This window comes from Taudactylus pleione, unplaced genomic scaffold (genome assembly GCF_031769625.1).
Source record: "Taudactylus pleione unplaced genomic scaffold, aTauple2 ptg000037l, whole genome shotgun sequence".
NCBI lineage: Eukaryota > Metazoa > Chordata > Amphibia > Anura > Myobatrachidae > Taudactylus > Taudactylus pleione.
Window position 1 is genome coordinate 11,967,681 of NW_028284439.1, and position 15,699 is coordinate 11,983,379.

Genomic DNA, 15,699 nt, shown 5'->3' on the forward strand with positions numbered 1-15,699 from the left:
ACTCTACCACAATGGTCTCATCGCAAGCCCGATGGTCGCAATGGTCGTGACCATCGCAACCATCACCTGGCCGCTCGCAAAAACTGTGGGTGGTCACCCATAGCTTAGCGAGTGACCAGGAGGCAGGGTAAAAAAAAAAGCGGCCGACCTGATTCAGAGCGAGCGCTCGCTTTTTGCGAGCGCCTCTGAATCAGGCCCTGTAGACAGAACATATGTTCTGCACAGTCTGCAGATACAAAGAGAAATATATACTAAGCCTTGGAGAGAAATAAATTGGAGAGAGATAAAGTACCAACCAATCAGCTCCTAATTGTCAGTTTACAGACTGTGGGAGAGATGTATTAAGCTCTGGAAAGTGATAAATTGTCATGTTACAGACTGATTGGTTGCCAGTTTATCTCTATCCACTTTATATCATTTCAAGGCTTAGTTCATATACCCCATAGATCCCACTGGGCTCTATTTACTACAATCCGCATATTGAATGCGGATTGTAGTGTGATATTACCGAGTGAATTCGCATTGCGAATTCAGGCAATATCACAGGGATTTACTATAAATCCCTTGCAGGGACAGAGCTTGCGATAAAGCTCTGTCCCTGCGGATCCCATCCGCACTCTAGTCGCGGTATTTTCGGAAACAATACCGCAACTAAGAGCCCGCGCATATGCCGACCCACCGTCGCTGCTACCCCCCACCGACGCTAAGCCCCGCCCCCTGCGATCGCGGACCCCTGCGACCCCCCCTCCCCCCTCGCGACCCCCCCCCCCTCCCTTCATTATACTTACCTGCATCCTCCTGGCCTCCGGTGATCTTCTCCGGGCTTCCCGATCAGGTGATCTCCCATACTGCACTGGTACCCGATCACCTGATGACCGGGCAGCAGGGCACTATGGGAGACCACCTGACCGGAGAGGAGCCATCACCGGAGGCCCGATCACCGGTCCCTGGAGTCAGGTAAGTAAAAAAAAAATATTTCAATTTTTTTTTTCTTTTTTTTACAGCAATCAGCTTGCGGTCTGTTTAGACCACACAGCTGATTACTGGTACCGGCTCCCACCTCTGCTCTCCCCGTTAGAGCAGAGTGGGAGCCCGGTAACCGGGGGAAACCCTGGATAACGCTACCTCCAGGTGGCGTTATTATCACAGGGCTTTCCCCGTTTTTTTTTTACAATTTATTTTTAGTAACTTTGGTCGGATCACATTTCCCATTACAGTTATGGGAAATGCGATCTGCTTTACTAAAAATAAGTGATACTAGGGGTTGGAGTAGAATTTTACTAATTCTACTCCAATTGCCCTGTAATAACTACAGGTGAAACTAAAATAATGTGAAAAGGGTGTGAAAACACCCTTTTTCACTTTATTTTAGTAAAAATAATGTTAATAAATAGATCCCATTGTGAGTTAATGCCATGTAACTGGGTAACAAACTACTTTGACTTTGCAAAAAATAAAATAAAACAAAACAAAAAAAAGTGAATTAACTCTTTTTTATTATTAAAATACATATGGTTGTAACTACTTTGGGATATTTCAATGTATAGGTGACCTCTTTTACAGTAAGTGGATTTACAGTCATTCACTAGGAATGTGTATTTAATGTGTTTACACTAATATGGTGGTTTAGCCCTACCCTTGAAAACTGATAAGTAAGTTATAGGTGGGACAGGTACAATGCTTTTCTATGTACATATTACTGAAAGAGAAATTTATTATTACTAAAAGATTTGTGGTAGAAGCAGATTACTTATTTTTTAGTCCTAAATGAAATGAATGGATTGCCATCCATGCACACTTTATAAATAATGTTAGAAATAGAGCAAAGGGAACACTACATTATATCATCATAAATGATTAGTGCTATTTAATGACATTTCTCATGAAGCCCATATGTGTTTTTTTTTAGCTCTACTAATTGAGCATCATATGCTGGATGTTCACACAATTGTCTACTGTGTGTGTAAAGGACTTTATTATCATGACAAAACATTTCTTATTTTAATATAGCCCAATATTAGAACAATATGTATTTTTAATAGCATGGAATATTGTGATTACGTCATGCACAGGGCTAGCATTATATCACAGTGGTTAGCATTGCTGCCTCACAGCACTGAGGTAATTGAATTGATTTCAAGGCCATGTATGTGTAGCATTTCTATGTTTTCCCAGTTAATGGGGGTTTCAAAGAGAGTGCTTTGAAGAGTAGTATAATTTAAAGTGATAATTAGTTTAAATGAAAAACTAAGGCCCTGATTCAGAGCCGGACGCTCTGACCAGAGCGCTCGCTCTGAATCAGGGCCCACCTCCATAATTATGGAGCGTCCTCCTGGACGCTCGTATAGCTGTGGGTCGCCACCCACAGCATATACGAGCGTGCAGGATGATGGTCGCGATGGTCTTGACCATCGCGACCATCGCCACTGCGAGCCGAAGCCTGCGGTTGAGTTTCTCAACCGCAAGGCCCGGAGTGATTTTGGCTCTATCAGAGCCAAAATCACTCCCACTGACATCACTAGTGATGTCAGTGGGTCCGGCTTCTGACGGTAGGCGTTCCCTTGGGAACGCCCCCGTCTGGGAGGCACGCCCCCGGCACGCCCACCAAAGGGGGCGTGCTGTCGATGTTGATTGACGAGTCCTTCGCTCGTCGCGTCTCACGCATGCGCACGACGGAGCTCCCTCCGTCATGCGCATGCGCAGTGCACACCATCGACCCACTTGCGAGCGGACAGCCGCTCACGAGTGGGTCTGAATGAGGCCCTAAGTTGGTTTAGCCTTAAACTAATGACCGTTTTAAATCTAGTGACTATGGGGGTGATTCAGCCTCAGATGCTATTGCTACCATGGTAGCAGGTGCGATAGCACTCTTATGGTAATGCAGCAGCAGGCGTCACACCTGCATACAATAGCGATCCGAGCTCATCGAACCATCTGCGCGATCCTCAGCCGAATGAGTGACCGTGGGGTTATTTAAGCCGACGATCGCAGATGCACAAAAGAAGCCAGGAAATCTCCATCAGCCGATGGAGATCCTGGCCTCTTCCCTCCCCCCAATAGCGGCGACACGCCTCCATTTAGGGAAATGGAGGCCATCGCCATCCCCTCCCCGCCCAGAAAATGTCAGCAGACTGTCAATCACTGACAGTCTGCTGCGGCTCTGCATGTGGGATCGCAGAACCGTACTGCACATGCGCATTACGGGTCATGTGCCTGCGCAGACCACTTACAATCGGAGATGTGCGCCTACCATTGGGTTAGCGTACATGAATCAGCCCCTGTCTCCCTGAAATCACATTCCTACAATCTTGGGTTATTACATTTGTTCCTATATTCCTTTCCAATCAAATATAAATATAAGCTATGTCTATTACATTTTCATAACAAAGCCAACATAATCAAACCTTCTAAAGAGGACAGGTGAAAAAGTTGCTCAGAGCAATCAATCAATTACTAACTATAATGTTACAGAATGCACTTGATAAATGATAGTTAAAAGTTGATTGGTTGCTTTGGGCAACTTCTACCTGTCCTCTTTAGGACTGAAACATCTCAACCTAGATATCTATAATATTTGCTCACCATACTTCAATCTTTCATGTGAGTGTATCACTATCAGATATTGCCACAATTACATAACCCCCCCTAGTGCCTAGCCCTAACCCCCCCCTTCCCCTAACCCTAACCTTCCCCGGGGGCTGCCTAACCCTAAGTCCCCCCAGGGGTTCCTAAACCTAACCCCCCGCTCTCCGGGCTAAGGAACATGTCCCTGCGATGTCTCCGGAGAGAGGCCGGCCACTACAGCCGGTCCCATGGACTGCACGTGCACATCCGCCATAGCCTGGGAGGGTTCCGGCATATCCCTCCGCCGGCCAATAGTGCACACTGTAGCCCATAGGCTACAGCGGTTAACGCCATGTTCAGATGGCGTTAGCTGCCGGGGCCAATATCTGGAATGCATCGCATTCCGGATATTGGTACATTTGGCAGCATCGCTTCCCCCATAGAAACCTATGGGGGAGGCGGCTGCCAGCGGCAATGGAGGGATCACAGAAGGTATCATCAGGGAGATACTTAGCATTTGAGGTAAACCCACGAAAACTGGTGTTTTCAGGGATTTTACCTCAAATACATTTTGATAAAAGGGCCCGTTAGTGTCTGGGACAGGCAGCCTCACTGGGGCAGTGTTGGAAGTGTCATAGAAGCCAGCCGAGGCTGCAATACACATCAACATTTGCAGACAAGAGCCAGATTGTCTGGGGGATGAACAGGTACACCAGGGAGGCTGCTGATTGTTCTGTCCTGGCAGCAGGTATTCCATTGTAATAGCACGGGCTCAGCAGTCACTCATCATGGACCTACCTTGCTCCCACAGGCATCCTGCTGCGCCCCATATGCGGTTGCGCCTCAGTTCAACTTCTCAGTAGGAACGGCCCTGCCTGTCACTACTGCAATGACCTGCCAGGAAACAGTCACTGGCAGTCTTATTAACAACAGTGGGGGAATGGAGATTACTAATGTGCGGCCCAGCTGGCACCTCCAACATGTTCTGGCGCCTGGAACATAAGTTCCACCAGCAGCACCCTCACTAGTCCCCTGGTAAAGGGTTGCCTTGCTTATTTTCAGGAGTTATTTTAAATTATATTCTCCTGTGGTTATATTTCAACTTTTGAATCTCATGTATAGGTTATTATAAAAGCTAATACCCTAAACACATGTACTATAGCATATATAATAGGGTATATTATTAGTAGAATACTGGTTATGTAGGTCAGACATAGATTTTTTCTCAGTACTGGGATCTGTCACAAACTGCCATCGCAGCTTGTTACCATCACGCCGTATCCTCAGACCGCAGGCTCAGACTGCCTCCCCGGTCACCAGGCAACGTGGACACCGAACTGGGATGGCACCTGCGGTTGCTGGGAGAGCAAGACGCAAGATGGCCACGGGTGCTATTGCATCTGCCAAATAGATGTGCAGTGTCCCAGCTGTCAGTTGTCAATCAATTGGTACACCCGCAACTCATTGCTTCAGGATCTTTTATCAGTCTGTCTTTACCGGCGCCACATCATCGGTGATAGTTTATACCTCGTATGTGAATACTGGTTCCTGTAAGTCTGTCGGTATCCCTGTCTGCCGGTAAACTGACAGTTTATGCCTTGTACTGCCCTTACTATGTTCCTAAACGTCTCAGCAGTTTTGTATCCAGGCTCAGTATACGGCTTTGTCGCATCCGTGGCATTCACCTCTCGGTGCCGACTACCATTTCTGTATAGAGTCATCTACACCTGCCGCTCACCATACCATCATCTGCAGCGCTGCCTGAGGCCTAGCTACCTTCTCCATCTAGGTGGCATCTTGGCCCTCAAGGCCACACCTCGGCACCAGTTCCCAACTCAGCCCTCAAGGCCGTACCTGGGCACCAGTGCAGCACCATGACCCTCAAGGTCGATCCATCTAAGCCGCATCTTGGCCATCGAGGCTGCATCTCAGCACCTGTGTTTTAATTCGGCCCTCATAGCTGCACCTCACCCCTCAAGGCCACACCTTGGCATCAGTGTTGCACTGCGACCCTCAAGGTCGCACTGCTGCCACCTTTGTCGCACCTCAGCCCTCAAGGCAGCATCTCGGCACTAGTGCGGTACTTCGGCCCTCAAGGCCGCATCTTGGTCCTCAAAGCAGCACCTCGGCACCAGTGCCGTACCTCGAACCTGAAGGTCGCAACTTGCCACCTAAGCTGCACCTTGGCTCCATTGTCATTACCACCTATTCAATCTCCAGCCGCTTATATCCTCTTATCAGCAGCTTTAAGGGAATAGTGGGTAGCTGTTATTAGTAGAAGACCTCACCAGCCTGACTCTAGGGGTCTTACATGGTGGTTCCTAGATGATCGTTACAGGATCTTAATGAGTGCTTATACATCATTCTTGTTTGCCCATGTTTTGTGGTTTTGTCTAGGTAAATTATTGCAGCGAGAAACCAGAATTTAGAAAGAGCTGATAGCCAATCACTGATCATCACCAGAACAAAAGTACTGATTCCCTAAATATTTTTGCATTCAAGAACTCTGCTCATATTGGATCCCTTCCATTATGGTAGTTAGGAAATTAAGGGTGGTTACCATGCACATTTTTATGACTGGAGTGTTAAAAATTAAGTATTGCGCGTGAGAGTAAAGCTGGCTACACACCTAAAAGGTTTTCATTCCAACCATGCAACTAGTTGGCTGGTTGGAATGAAAATCTGGTAATGTATGGGACCAAACTACAGTAGGCCGTTTGCTCCCAAATACTGGAAAACATGTGAAAATGGTCATTTAGGCTAGTTGGCTGGTTTGATTTTACCAACTGTCTGAACGACCGTTTTGGTCCATTTTCCAGCATTTGGGAGCAAATGGCCGATTGTCGTTTGCTCGTAAAACATTACCAGATTTTTATTACAACCAGCCTACTAGTTGCATGGTTGGAATGATAATCTGTAGCTGTGTGGCCAGCTTTAGGATGAAAATAGAGGTATTAAGGGTAGATAGCTCTTCAGCTCTTACATTTTCATCCTCACAATTACACTTCTCATTTATTCACAGGACTATTGCAACTCACTTCATCTTGCATTATTCTAAAGAGTGTTCTGGTAAATGGGAGAGTTAATCAGTGGCAGCTCCTACTTCTGGTCTTGAGGGGGGCTGCTGCTGTCCGCCTGAGCAGCACCATGAGTAAATTGTAGGGGAACAAAAAACAGTGACTTGCTTGTGAAAACAAACTACAGCACAGTGAAGGGGGAAAACAAAATTGAGACTTGAGCATGTGCACAAGTCAATGGCTTCTAGGGACTGCATCGGCTGCAACTCCTAGAAGCATATTAAAGCGGGCAGAAAGGCAGGGGAGTGGCTTCCCATTGCCGATTACAGTCCAGACTGTCTGTCCAGCATGTGATTAGCAAATAGTGCTTCCAACATCAAACAACTGCAATTACTTGGGGAGGAAGGAGACACTGGTGATGCCAGATTTTTACTGGGGGGGAGGGCTGCAGCCCCTAGGTAAAATCCACCACTGGCGTTATTTGAGCCAGAGTACAAAGCCCCCCAAAAAATCCATTTTTTTTTAAAAGTGTATCACATTAGGGCTGGGGTTTGGAAAAATATGCTTAATTATTTGGTTGTCTGTACTGAGATGAGCACAGTACTCATTAGTCTGTGTATCCTGGTTTGTGTATTCCCTTAAACTGGGTACACACTTGACAGATTGATCGGCCAATATATTTGGTGCCCGTCGGCCAGTGTGTACCAGTTATATGTCTGTGAACGACATCTGCAGATATATCTGTCCATCGGCAAGTGTGTACGGCGATCAGCCGATCGTCCATACACTTGCAGTGGCAGCTGCGGGGAGGGGGTCGCAGTGCGCCCACGGCCAGCGGGACCCGTGGCTGTCTGGAAGATGATGGTTGTTCAGTGTATATGAACGACCATCATTTATAGATATATCTGCAGATCACTCGATTTGCAGATATATCTTTGCTGTGTGTACCCACCATTACAAAGCTTTGCTATAGAGCCAATAATTCCCTGCACATGCATAATCTATAAGAAAAACTTTGTCATTTATTATATTGCTCCATTTAAGCTCAAACAAATGAAAATGTTGGCTAGTTTCACAAAAAGTGTGAGAGAGTTCAAAAGCCATACAAATGTTATACCAGAACAATATCCAATACATGATTAATACACGGTCTGATTAATAGATGGATGCTAAAGGCACAGCTGCTGCGTCTTTGTCTCGTCTTTGACACATACCTACAGTGGACAGACTGCAGGCCGGGCATTCCTTCCCACTCTCTGACTGTAGGCCATTTGGGGATTTCCTTCTATGCCGCAGGAGCTGGTGAGCTCAGTTGATATTGGTAGCCGCAGACGGACCACCAGCCCAGAAGGTCACTCTTCTGCAAGCTGTCTTAGCACCGAAGGAACCTGCATACCCTGAGACAAGCACGGTGTCTCATAGGAATTACAACACAGCAACTAGTTGCAGACGGAACCAGCATCCAGATGGCCAAGTTTATGATAAGCAGGAAAGGGTGAAATTACATATATCAAGATATACACATATATATCTTCTGACCTAAACAATATTTGGCCTTTTCACCCACAAGTCAGTATACTAATATATGTACCTCACCAGAAATACAGGCAAAGCGCTAGTAAATTAAACGACTGTTTATCGGAGTGCATACGGTATATCTTCTACAAGACTCCCTTCAGAGACTGGATACATTGTTAATTTGTGTAATCCAATGATACAAATATTGCAGATTGTCGATGTAGGACATTTTATACATGACTTAAGCCACGTATCCACTTGCCGATATAAATGAGCGATTGAACGATAACGACATCGTTATCGTGCAATCGCTCATTAATCGTTCACAAATCTGGCATGAAAATGTCAAAAACGACCAGCGATGCGCACTCCCGCTGGTCGTTTTCAACATCAATCATCGCCTGAACATGCCGGTCAATCTGCCGATAACGACAGATTGGGCATGTTCGGGGATGAGGGTGCCTGCACTGAACAACATATCAGTGTAGGCACTATACAGGATGAGGAACGACTGTACGATTACAATGTTGGAATCGTATTGTCGTTCCACTATCTGCTAGTGAATACTGTAATAAGATCTTCAATTTTGCATCTATGAGAGCCTTTATGTATTAATTGTATATGCTAAATTTTATGATCTGAATGTACTATTGTTCTTTAATTTACTTTCAAGTGGTACCACACTAGATAATATTATTATAAAGTAATTTAATTTTGCTGAATTATTATAATACCAGCGCAGTTGTCTCACTTTTTAGTATAGTTATTGCGTGGGTAGCAATTTTTCCCCTTTTTTACTGCTGCAGGTAATTCCTTGATTACAGGTGACAAGGGGAGCTTGAGAGATTTGTTGTTCTAGTAAAAAGATACCTACTGCAGGCTGCTGTGATACGCTGCTGCATCCAAAGACGCAGCATCGGATCAACTACCTGAACATTGGATGAGAAAGAAAATCTGGTACGCTATTCACTCAGGTGTTGTTTAAAACAGAGACTTGCTGCTGACACCAGAGGGATACCTGCAAATCGCCCTCAAAAGGAACAAAATACAAATAAGGTGTCTGCGCTAATCACTATATATAAAACATAGGCTGTGAAAATTATAAATATAATATTTTATTTAACATATGAAAAAATTAACTGCAGTTCAACTAAAAAAACATAAATGAACATTGCACATTGATTTGAAGAAAGAGATTAGGTGTTACATTAATAATCTAAACACATACTGTTCCCAATATATCATAGGAAAAAAGATAGATGTTTAAAACTCTATGTAGAGGCTTGATGGTAATCAGCATATGTTGCTATTAGCAACCAGAATTATATCAATCTGTATAGTAGGTATAGTCACTCTGTTAGAACCTGATATGGAGTACAGTGACTCCCTGAATTGCGGAGCCGTGGAGCTAACAAAAATCTTGGTAAGGTGAATATAATAGCGGGGGGTCTCCAGACCAAACCCGCAGTCCAGTATCTCACCTGTCCCGGTGGACTCAAAGCTCCAAGGACTCCACAGGAACCAGCTGCTCCTGCGACTCCTAGACAAGTTAAAGCAAGTAGGTGTGATGTTGGTCCCTGTGACCAGCGCCGCTTCGGCGGCTAACTGTGGGACTATGCGTGGCTCCAATGACTCACAAGCAGGGGAGTCGTGCAGGATGGTGAGCCGTTCGCACCTCAGCAACTCCCGATCAGGACGCAAGGGGTGAGGGCTGGGCAGTCTGCCTCTGTGGGGAATCCTCCATCCAGCGGAGGCAACAGATAGTAGGAATGATGGTCTGCACAAACAGGCTCAGCAATGTCCATCAGTGTGTCTCAGCAACACTGGTGTGTAATCATATGCAGGTTGTGCAAATCACCAAGCAATGGTTCCACAGATGGGGTACAGCAGTGTAATATGGTCAAGAGATAGAAAAGCAGTCCAGAGAACACCTGGACGCATTCTCCCCTCTTACAGGGGTTTTTCAAAAGGCAATAAAGTCACATTCCACTGCGAGGACAGCCTATTTATCCTGCACCTCACTAATTAATTCAAAAGCATCTGTGTAACTACCAATTGTTTCAATCAGCAATCTGATTATCACAGCTTTTGGAATACAATATCATGCACATCAAAAAGGAAAACATTTTACATTCAATATACAAATTGACACAGCCTTTTCGATACATTATAATGCAAACAAACAAGGAGACAATACTATTAAATTAAAACTAAACAATATCTCTAAAGCTTAATATATAGATGAATAGTAAATAGCATTGATGTTTATAAGAAAACCACTACAGCTAGATCTTTGTAGCCTATAGGAAACAGTGCAATGTACACAGAAAAGGAGACAAAGCTAATAAATTAATAATATGCAATATAATACTATGAACTAGAAATATACAAATAAATAGTATTTACAGGTAACTAGAACCAGTAGGATCTATGTAGCTAAAAAAGGACCAATAAATTAACCCATGCACATATCACAGATATTATTATTAACTTTCACTATGAAGACTTAACAAGTATCACATAAGTTCTTGCAGAAAAAGTGGGAACCACCATAAATACAAGGAAAGGGGGGGGGGAGGAAAGGGGGAAGGGGGGGGAAGAGTGGGGGAAATGGAAAAAGAGCCCCCTTAATCAAAATTCATTTCTATTGTCTCATTTAGGCCTTCTGGAAACACAGTATGCAATGTGTGCATCCAGAATGCCTCCCACATGCAGAGTCTGCAGTATCTGCCACCCCCTCTAGAAGTGGGGACAGTAAATTCAATGCCCATGATTTTTAAACCACCAGGGTTCTTGTCATGGACCAAACTAAAATGGACGCTGTGTTTTGCATACCCATTGATAATATTCCTCCTATGCTCACAAAATCTGATCTTGAGAGATCTAGTAGTGCGCCCAATTTACTGTAACTTACACGAATATTCAAGTAAATAAATAATATATGTGCTGTTACAATTAATAAAAGATTGAATTTGAAATCTTCTATCTGAATCTTTCACAGATAGATCCAAAAAACCATGAATGTCAGTATTCTCATTGTTGATATTTTTAATTTTATTTATATTTTTATTTCTAAAGAAACTTGGAGCCAGTATATTTTTTAGGTTATGGGCCTTTTAAAGATCACCATTGGACCTAATTGTAACTTAGATTTTAGGAGGGGATCCATTTGTAGTATCCCAAAGTTTTCTTTTTAAATATTTTTAATTTTATACGCACAAGTGTTGTATCTGGAAACAAAAATGTTAGACTTATCAATATCATCTTTATCCACTTTTTTCTTTTTATTCCCTATTGGGTTTAATAAATCAATTTGTTTTAATTTTGACACTGAGTCTAGTGCACTTTTTATTACTGTTTCTGGATAGTTCTTATCCCTAAAGGCTTTCACCAAAACAGAAGCCTGTTCCACATATACTTTATTATCGGAACAATTGCGACAAATCCGTCGCAATTGTCCATAAGGGATATTATCCAACCATTTCCTATTATGATTACTTTTGTAGTCAATATAATTATATGTATCTACTTCCTTACAGAAAGTACAGGTTTGTATGCAGTTGTCTATGATATCCAGCTTGATGTCCAAAAAAGTGATTGTTTCTGAGTGACATGTGCTCGTGAATGTGAGATTGAATTCATTTGAATTCAAATAACTAATAAACACATCAACAGAATCCTCATCACCATCCCAAATAAAAAATAAATCATCTATAAATCGCTGATAGAGGACCAGGTTTGCACCGAATATCCCCCCCTCCCCAAATGAGTAGCTCCTCAAAGCGACCCATATAGAGGTTGGCGAAACTCGGTGCGAACCGGGTCCCCATCGCAGTGCCGGTGCGCTGTAAATAATAATGGTGATCAAACAAATAATAATTGTGTTTAAGTATAAACAAAATAGATGACAAATATAAAGTCACGCTGTTTCTCAGAGACCCCCCTTTCCTCAGTAAGGTAAAAACTAGTGGCTCCAATTCCCCCCTCATGAGGAATGTTAGTATAAAGTGAACTGACATCACAAGTCAATAATCTATAATTTGGTTGCCACTCTACAGTTGACAGACAATTCAAAAAATCTGTTATATCCTTAAGGTGGGATCTCAGAGAAACAGCATGAGGTTGTAAAAAGTGATCAACATAAAATGATAAATTTGAGGTGAGTGACCCAACACCAGAAATAATAGGATGACCTGGTGGGAAAATTATATCTTTGTGCACTTTCGGGAGGTGGTAATAAGTGGAAATAATAGGGTGAATGCGAAACAAAAATTTCAATTCCCTTCTGGAAATCACTCCATCAACAAGTGCTTCATCAAGCAGTACCCTAAGTTTTTTCTGGAAACAGATGGTTGGATCAGAGGGGCGGGTGTGGTAATAGGTCTCATCTGATAGGAGCCGTGTGGCCTCTCTTAAATAATCCCCCACATCTTGTACCACCATTGCACCTCCCTTGTCGGCCATTTTAATTACGATCGTTGGATCCGATGAAAGTTCTTTTGCTGCTGATACTTCTTGGTGGGAAACATTCTGTTTAAATTTGAAAATATCCTGTTCTTTTTCACACATAGATCTAAAGTCATCCAAAGTCTTTTTGTAAAAAGCGTCTATACATGAGTTCTTATACTGTAGTGGAAAGAATTTAGATTTTTTCATAAATTTAGACACCTCATTCGGACCATTCTGATCAAAAACAGGTATTGTTTTTACTGTAGAATCCTGTTCTAATAATAATGGTTCCAAATTATGGACAGCTTCCTCATCCTCTTTAACTAAAATAATAGGGGTCCCCCTCAATATTAGCTCTTTTTATGCCCTTAATGGCGAAATGTCTCTTATGGCATAGCTTTCGTATATACCTATTCGGCTCTACAAATAATTAAAAAAATTAGGCTTAGAAGATGGGGCGAATTTTAGACCCCTAGTTAGTAAGCTCATTTGTTTCACAGATAGTTCTTTGGAATATAGATTGATTACACCTCTTGTGGATCCCCCTCTCTTTGTCCCCTGGGATTTCTTATTTCCTTTTGAAACCATTCGTCCTCCTCTGACTCCTCTAGCCCTGAACTTTGGATATCTGAGTAACTCTCAGGTTACTCAAGCTGTCAGAACCAGGGCTTCTGCACGCCCAGAGAAATGTTCCGATATGCCCCCGCTTTAGGGAATGCTGCCCATCGCCACCCCCAAATGCCAGCAACATGTCGAACATACTGTGGAGTTTGGAGCACTGTGAGCGACATCCTCAGAAACAGATCTGCACATGTGTAATGCGGCTCCTGAGCATGGGCACATCTGCAAATATTGGACATGTACATAAATATCGAATTTACATACAGTACATGTCAGAATTAGGCCCAAAGGTATTTGCAATGGCTTTGGAAAGGGTATTACACCAGGGATGTAGTCAGCATACTGACCGCCAGCATCCCGACCGCAGGGACCCATACCCAACTTGTTACATCATAAACCAGCTTTACCCAAAGCTTTTCTGCCATTCTCTCCATACCATTGAACCACTTCAAACCCACTTATATTAAATTACTTAGTCCAACCAGAACTGTTATATATATATATTAATTATAGCACTTGTGACTATATTTATGAAGGAAAAACAATTACCACAGTCCAATTACATGGGGGTGGGGGGACTGTGAGAGCTGCTAGTTAGCCCTAATAGTCAGGAATATATATTGTCTTATAGTTGTTGAATCTTTGGTTTAAAAACTCAACAGTTTGTTAATAGTCTTTATGTGAGAGCTGCTAGTTAATCTTAATAGTCATATTATCTGCCAGATGCTAAACTTGGGTTGGGTATGAAATTCCGGCAGTCGGGATGCCACCTGTCAAAAGACAGATAGCGGCAACTCGATGCTCAGCATCCCGACCAGGGCACCTCCTTCTCCTCCTAACCCTAACCCTCCTGCATTACAGGAATGATGAATGGCCCTGTAAGAAATAAGTCTGAATCATAGTGAAAAAAACATGAAGTTTTATTATTTTATAGTTATGCGGTGAATAAACATGAGAATATGCTGTATAAACACTATACATGTTTACTATGAACCAAGCATTGCTAACACTGTAACAAGATGTATTTTAGAAAAGATGCGGGAGACAGAGCGTCCGCGCACAAGAAGGTAACCAGCCGGTGGCAATTGCAGTGAGTAAGTGAAGGTAAGTGTAGATAGGGATAGTTAGTTACTAACATATTCTACCTTCCACTGCACGTTTTCGTCTATGGCAAAGATCGGAACCCTGGATACAATCTTACACTGACTGTCCACATTTAACAAAAGCAGCTATAAACATTAACAAATGTATCATTAGCGCAGTGATTACTATATAAATATTAATTACTGATTAGTTAAACATGATTGGTAGTTTGTGGCATGGCATAAATCAAAGTTTGGAGAGAGATAAAATTGTGAGAGATAAAGTAGCAACCAATCAGCTTCTAACTTACATTTTACAAACTGTGGGTCCCATGTAATAACGAAGCATTACTCCTTTAGCGCTCACTAAAGGGGTTATGTCATCAATTCTGTATTCAACAAACAGCGGTAATCTAAGATTACCGCTGTTTGTCACTGCATCGCTCTTGCCATCTTTAGATGGCGAGAGTGATGCTGTTCCCACTGCCGGAAATAGGAACCAAGCGCTGTCTCTCAGGCTTCTGCGAAGCCTTCCAGGCACTGCCGGGTCCTCGCCGAGTTACAGTGCACAAACGGTACATTGTGCATGCGCATTACACAGAAGGCCGTCACTGGCAGCATTAGGCTGCCAGCATCTGAGCGGAGGACCTCGCCGAAGAGGAGAACATCACTAGACCTCACCGGAGGGGTAAGTATTGATAAATACTAGTGGCAGTTTTGCTTGTATCACAGTGATACTAAACTAAAAATGCCACTGGTATTAAGATTCGTTCTTATATTAGGCCCTCTGTTTGAAAAATGACAGTTAGGAGCGGATTGGTCAATACTTCATCTCTCACAATTTTAACTCTCTCTCCGAGCTTTGATAAATACCTGAGAGTTTGTGGAATCACAATGGCCAGCCTCTGATTAAGTCTTATGACGAAGCATGTAGGGCTGTGGCCTGTGACTCAAACATCACGCTGAGCCATCAGTAGAATATGAAGACTAAGGTGTCTATGCCCGGATATCTGCCATAAAGCTGAACGAGCAGCAAGTGCTAGGGAAACCTCTGTGAAGTGCCGACTTTTAGCAGAGGTGGAAACAGCACTTGGTCAGGAGACAGCACAGAATACCAGCAGTTGTCCTGTGCTATGGATCAAACGTAGTGTGGTGATATACCTATATATATTTAAATGTTGGTACGAATATACTTTGCCTTGAAGTTCAAATATATGTATTTTTTATTTATTAAAACTTTTAAACACTATGAAGCGCTCCCTTCTATTTCCAATCTCTTAGATACACAATATTACCTGTGAGAAGAGGAAAAACTCTTTAAAGGGAAGCAGCAGATCCCACATGATCTTGGTGGATATCTATCTATCTATCTATCTATCTATCTATCTATCTATCTATCTATCTATATTAGCATTTGTGACTATATTATGAAGGCAAAACAAATACCA

The 15,699-nt window shown here is 43.0% G+C and overlaps 1 protein-coding gene across 1 annotated transcript in view; it reads right to left on the reverse strand.

Moving 5' to 3' along the window:
- Nucleotides 1-10,050, reverse strand: part of PLD1 (phospholipase D1) — a 262,771-nt gene extending 252,721 nt beyond the window's left edge. Inside the window, exon 1 of the mRNA XM_088452406.1 lies at nt 9,581-10,050. The gene's annotated coding sequence lies outside the window, so the exon portion shown is untranslated. The remainder of the gene's footprint in view (nt 1-9,580) is intronic.
- Between the last annotated feature and the right edge of the window lie 5,649 nt (nt 10,051-15,699).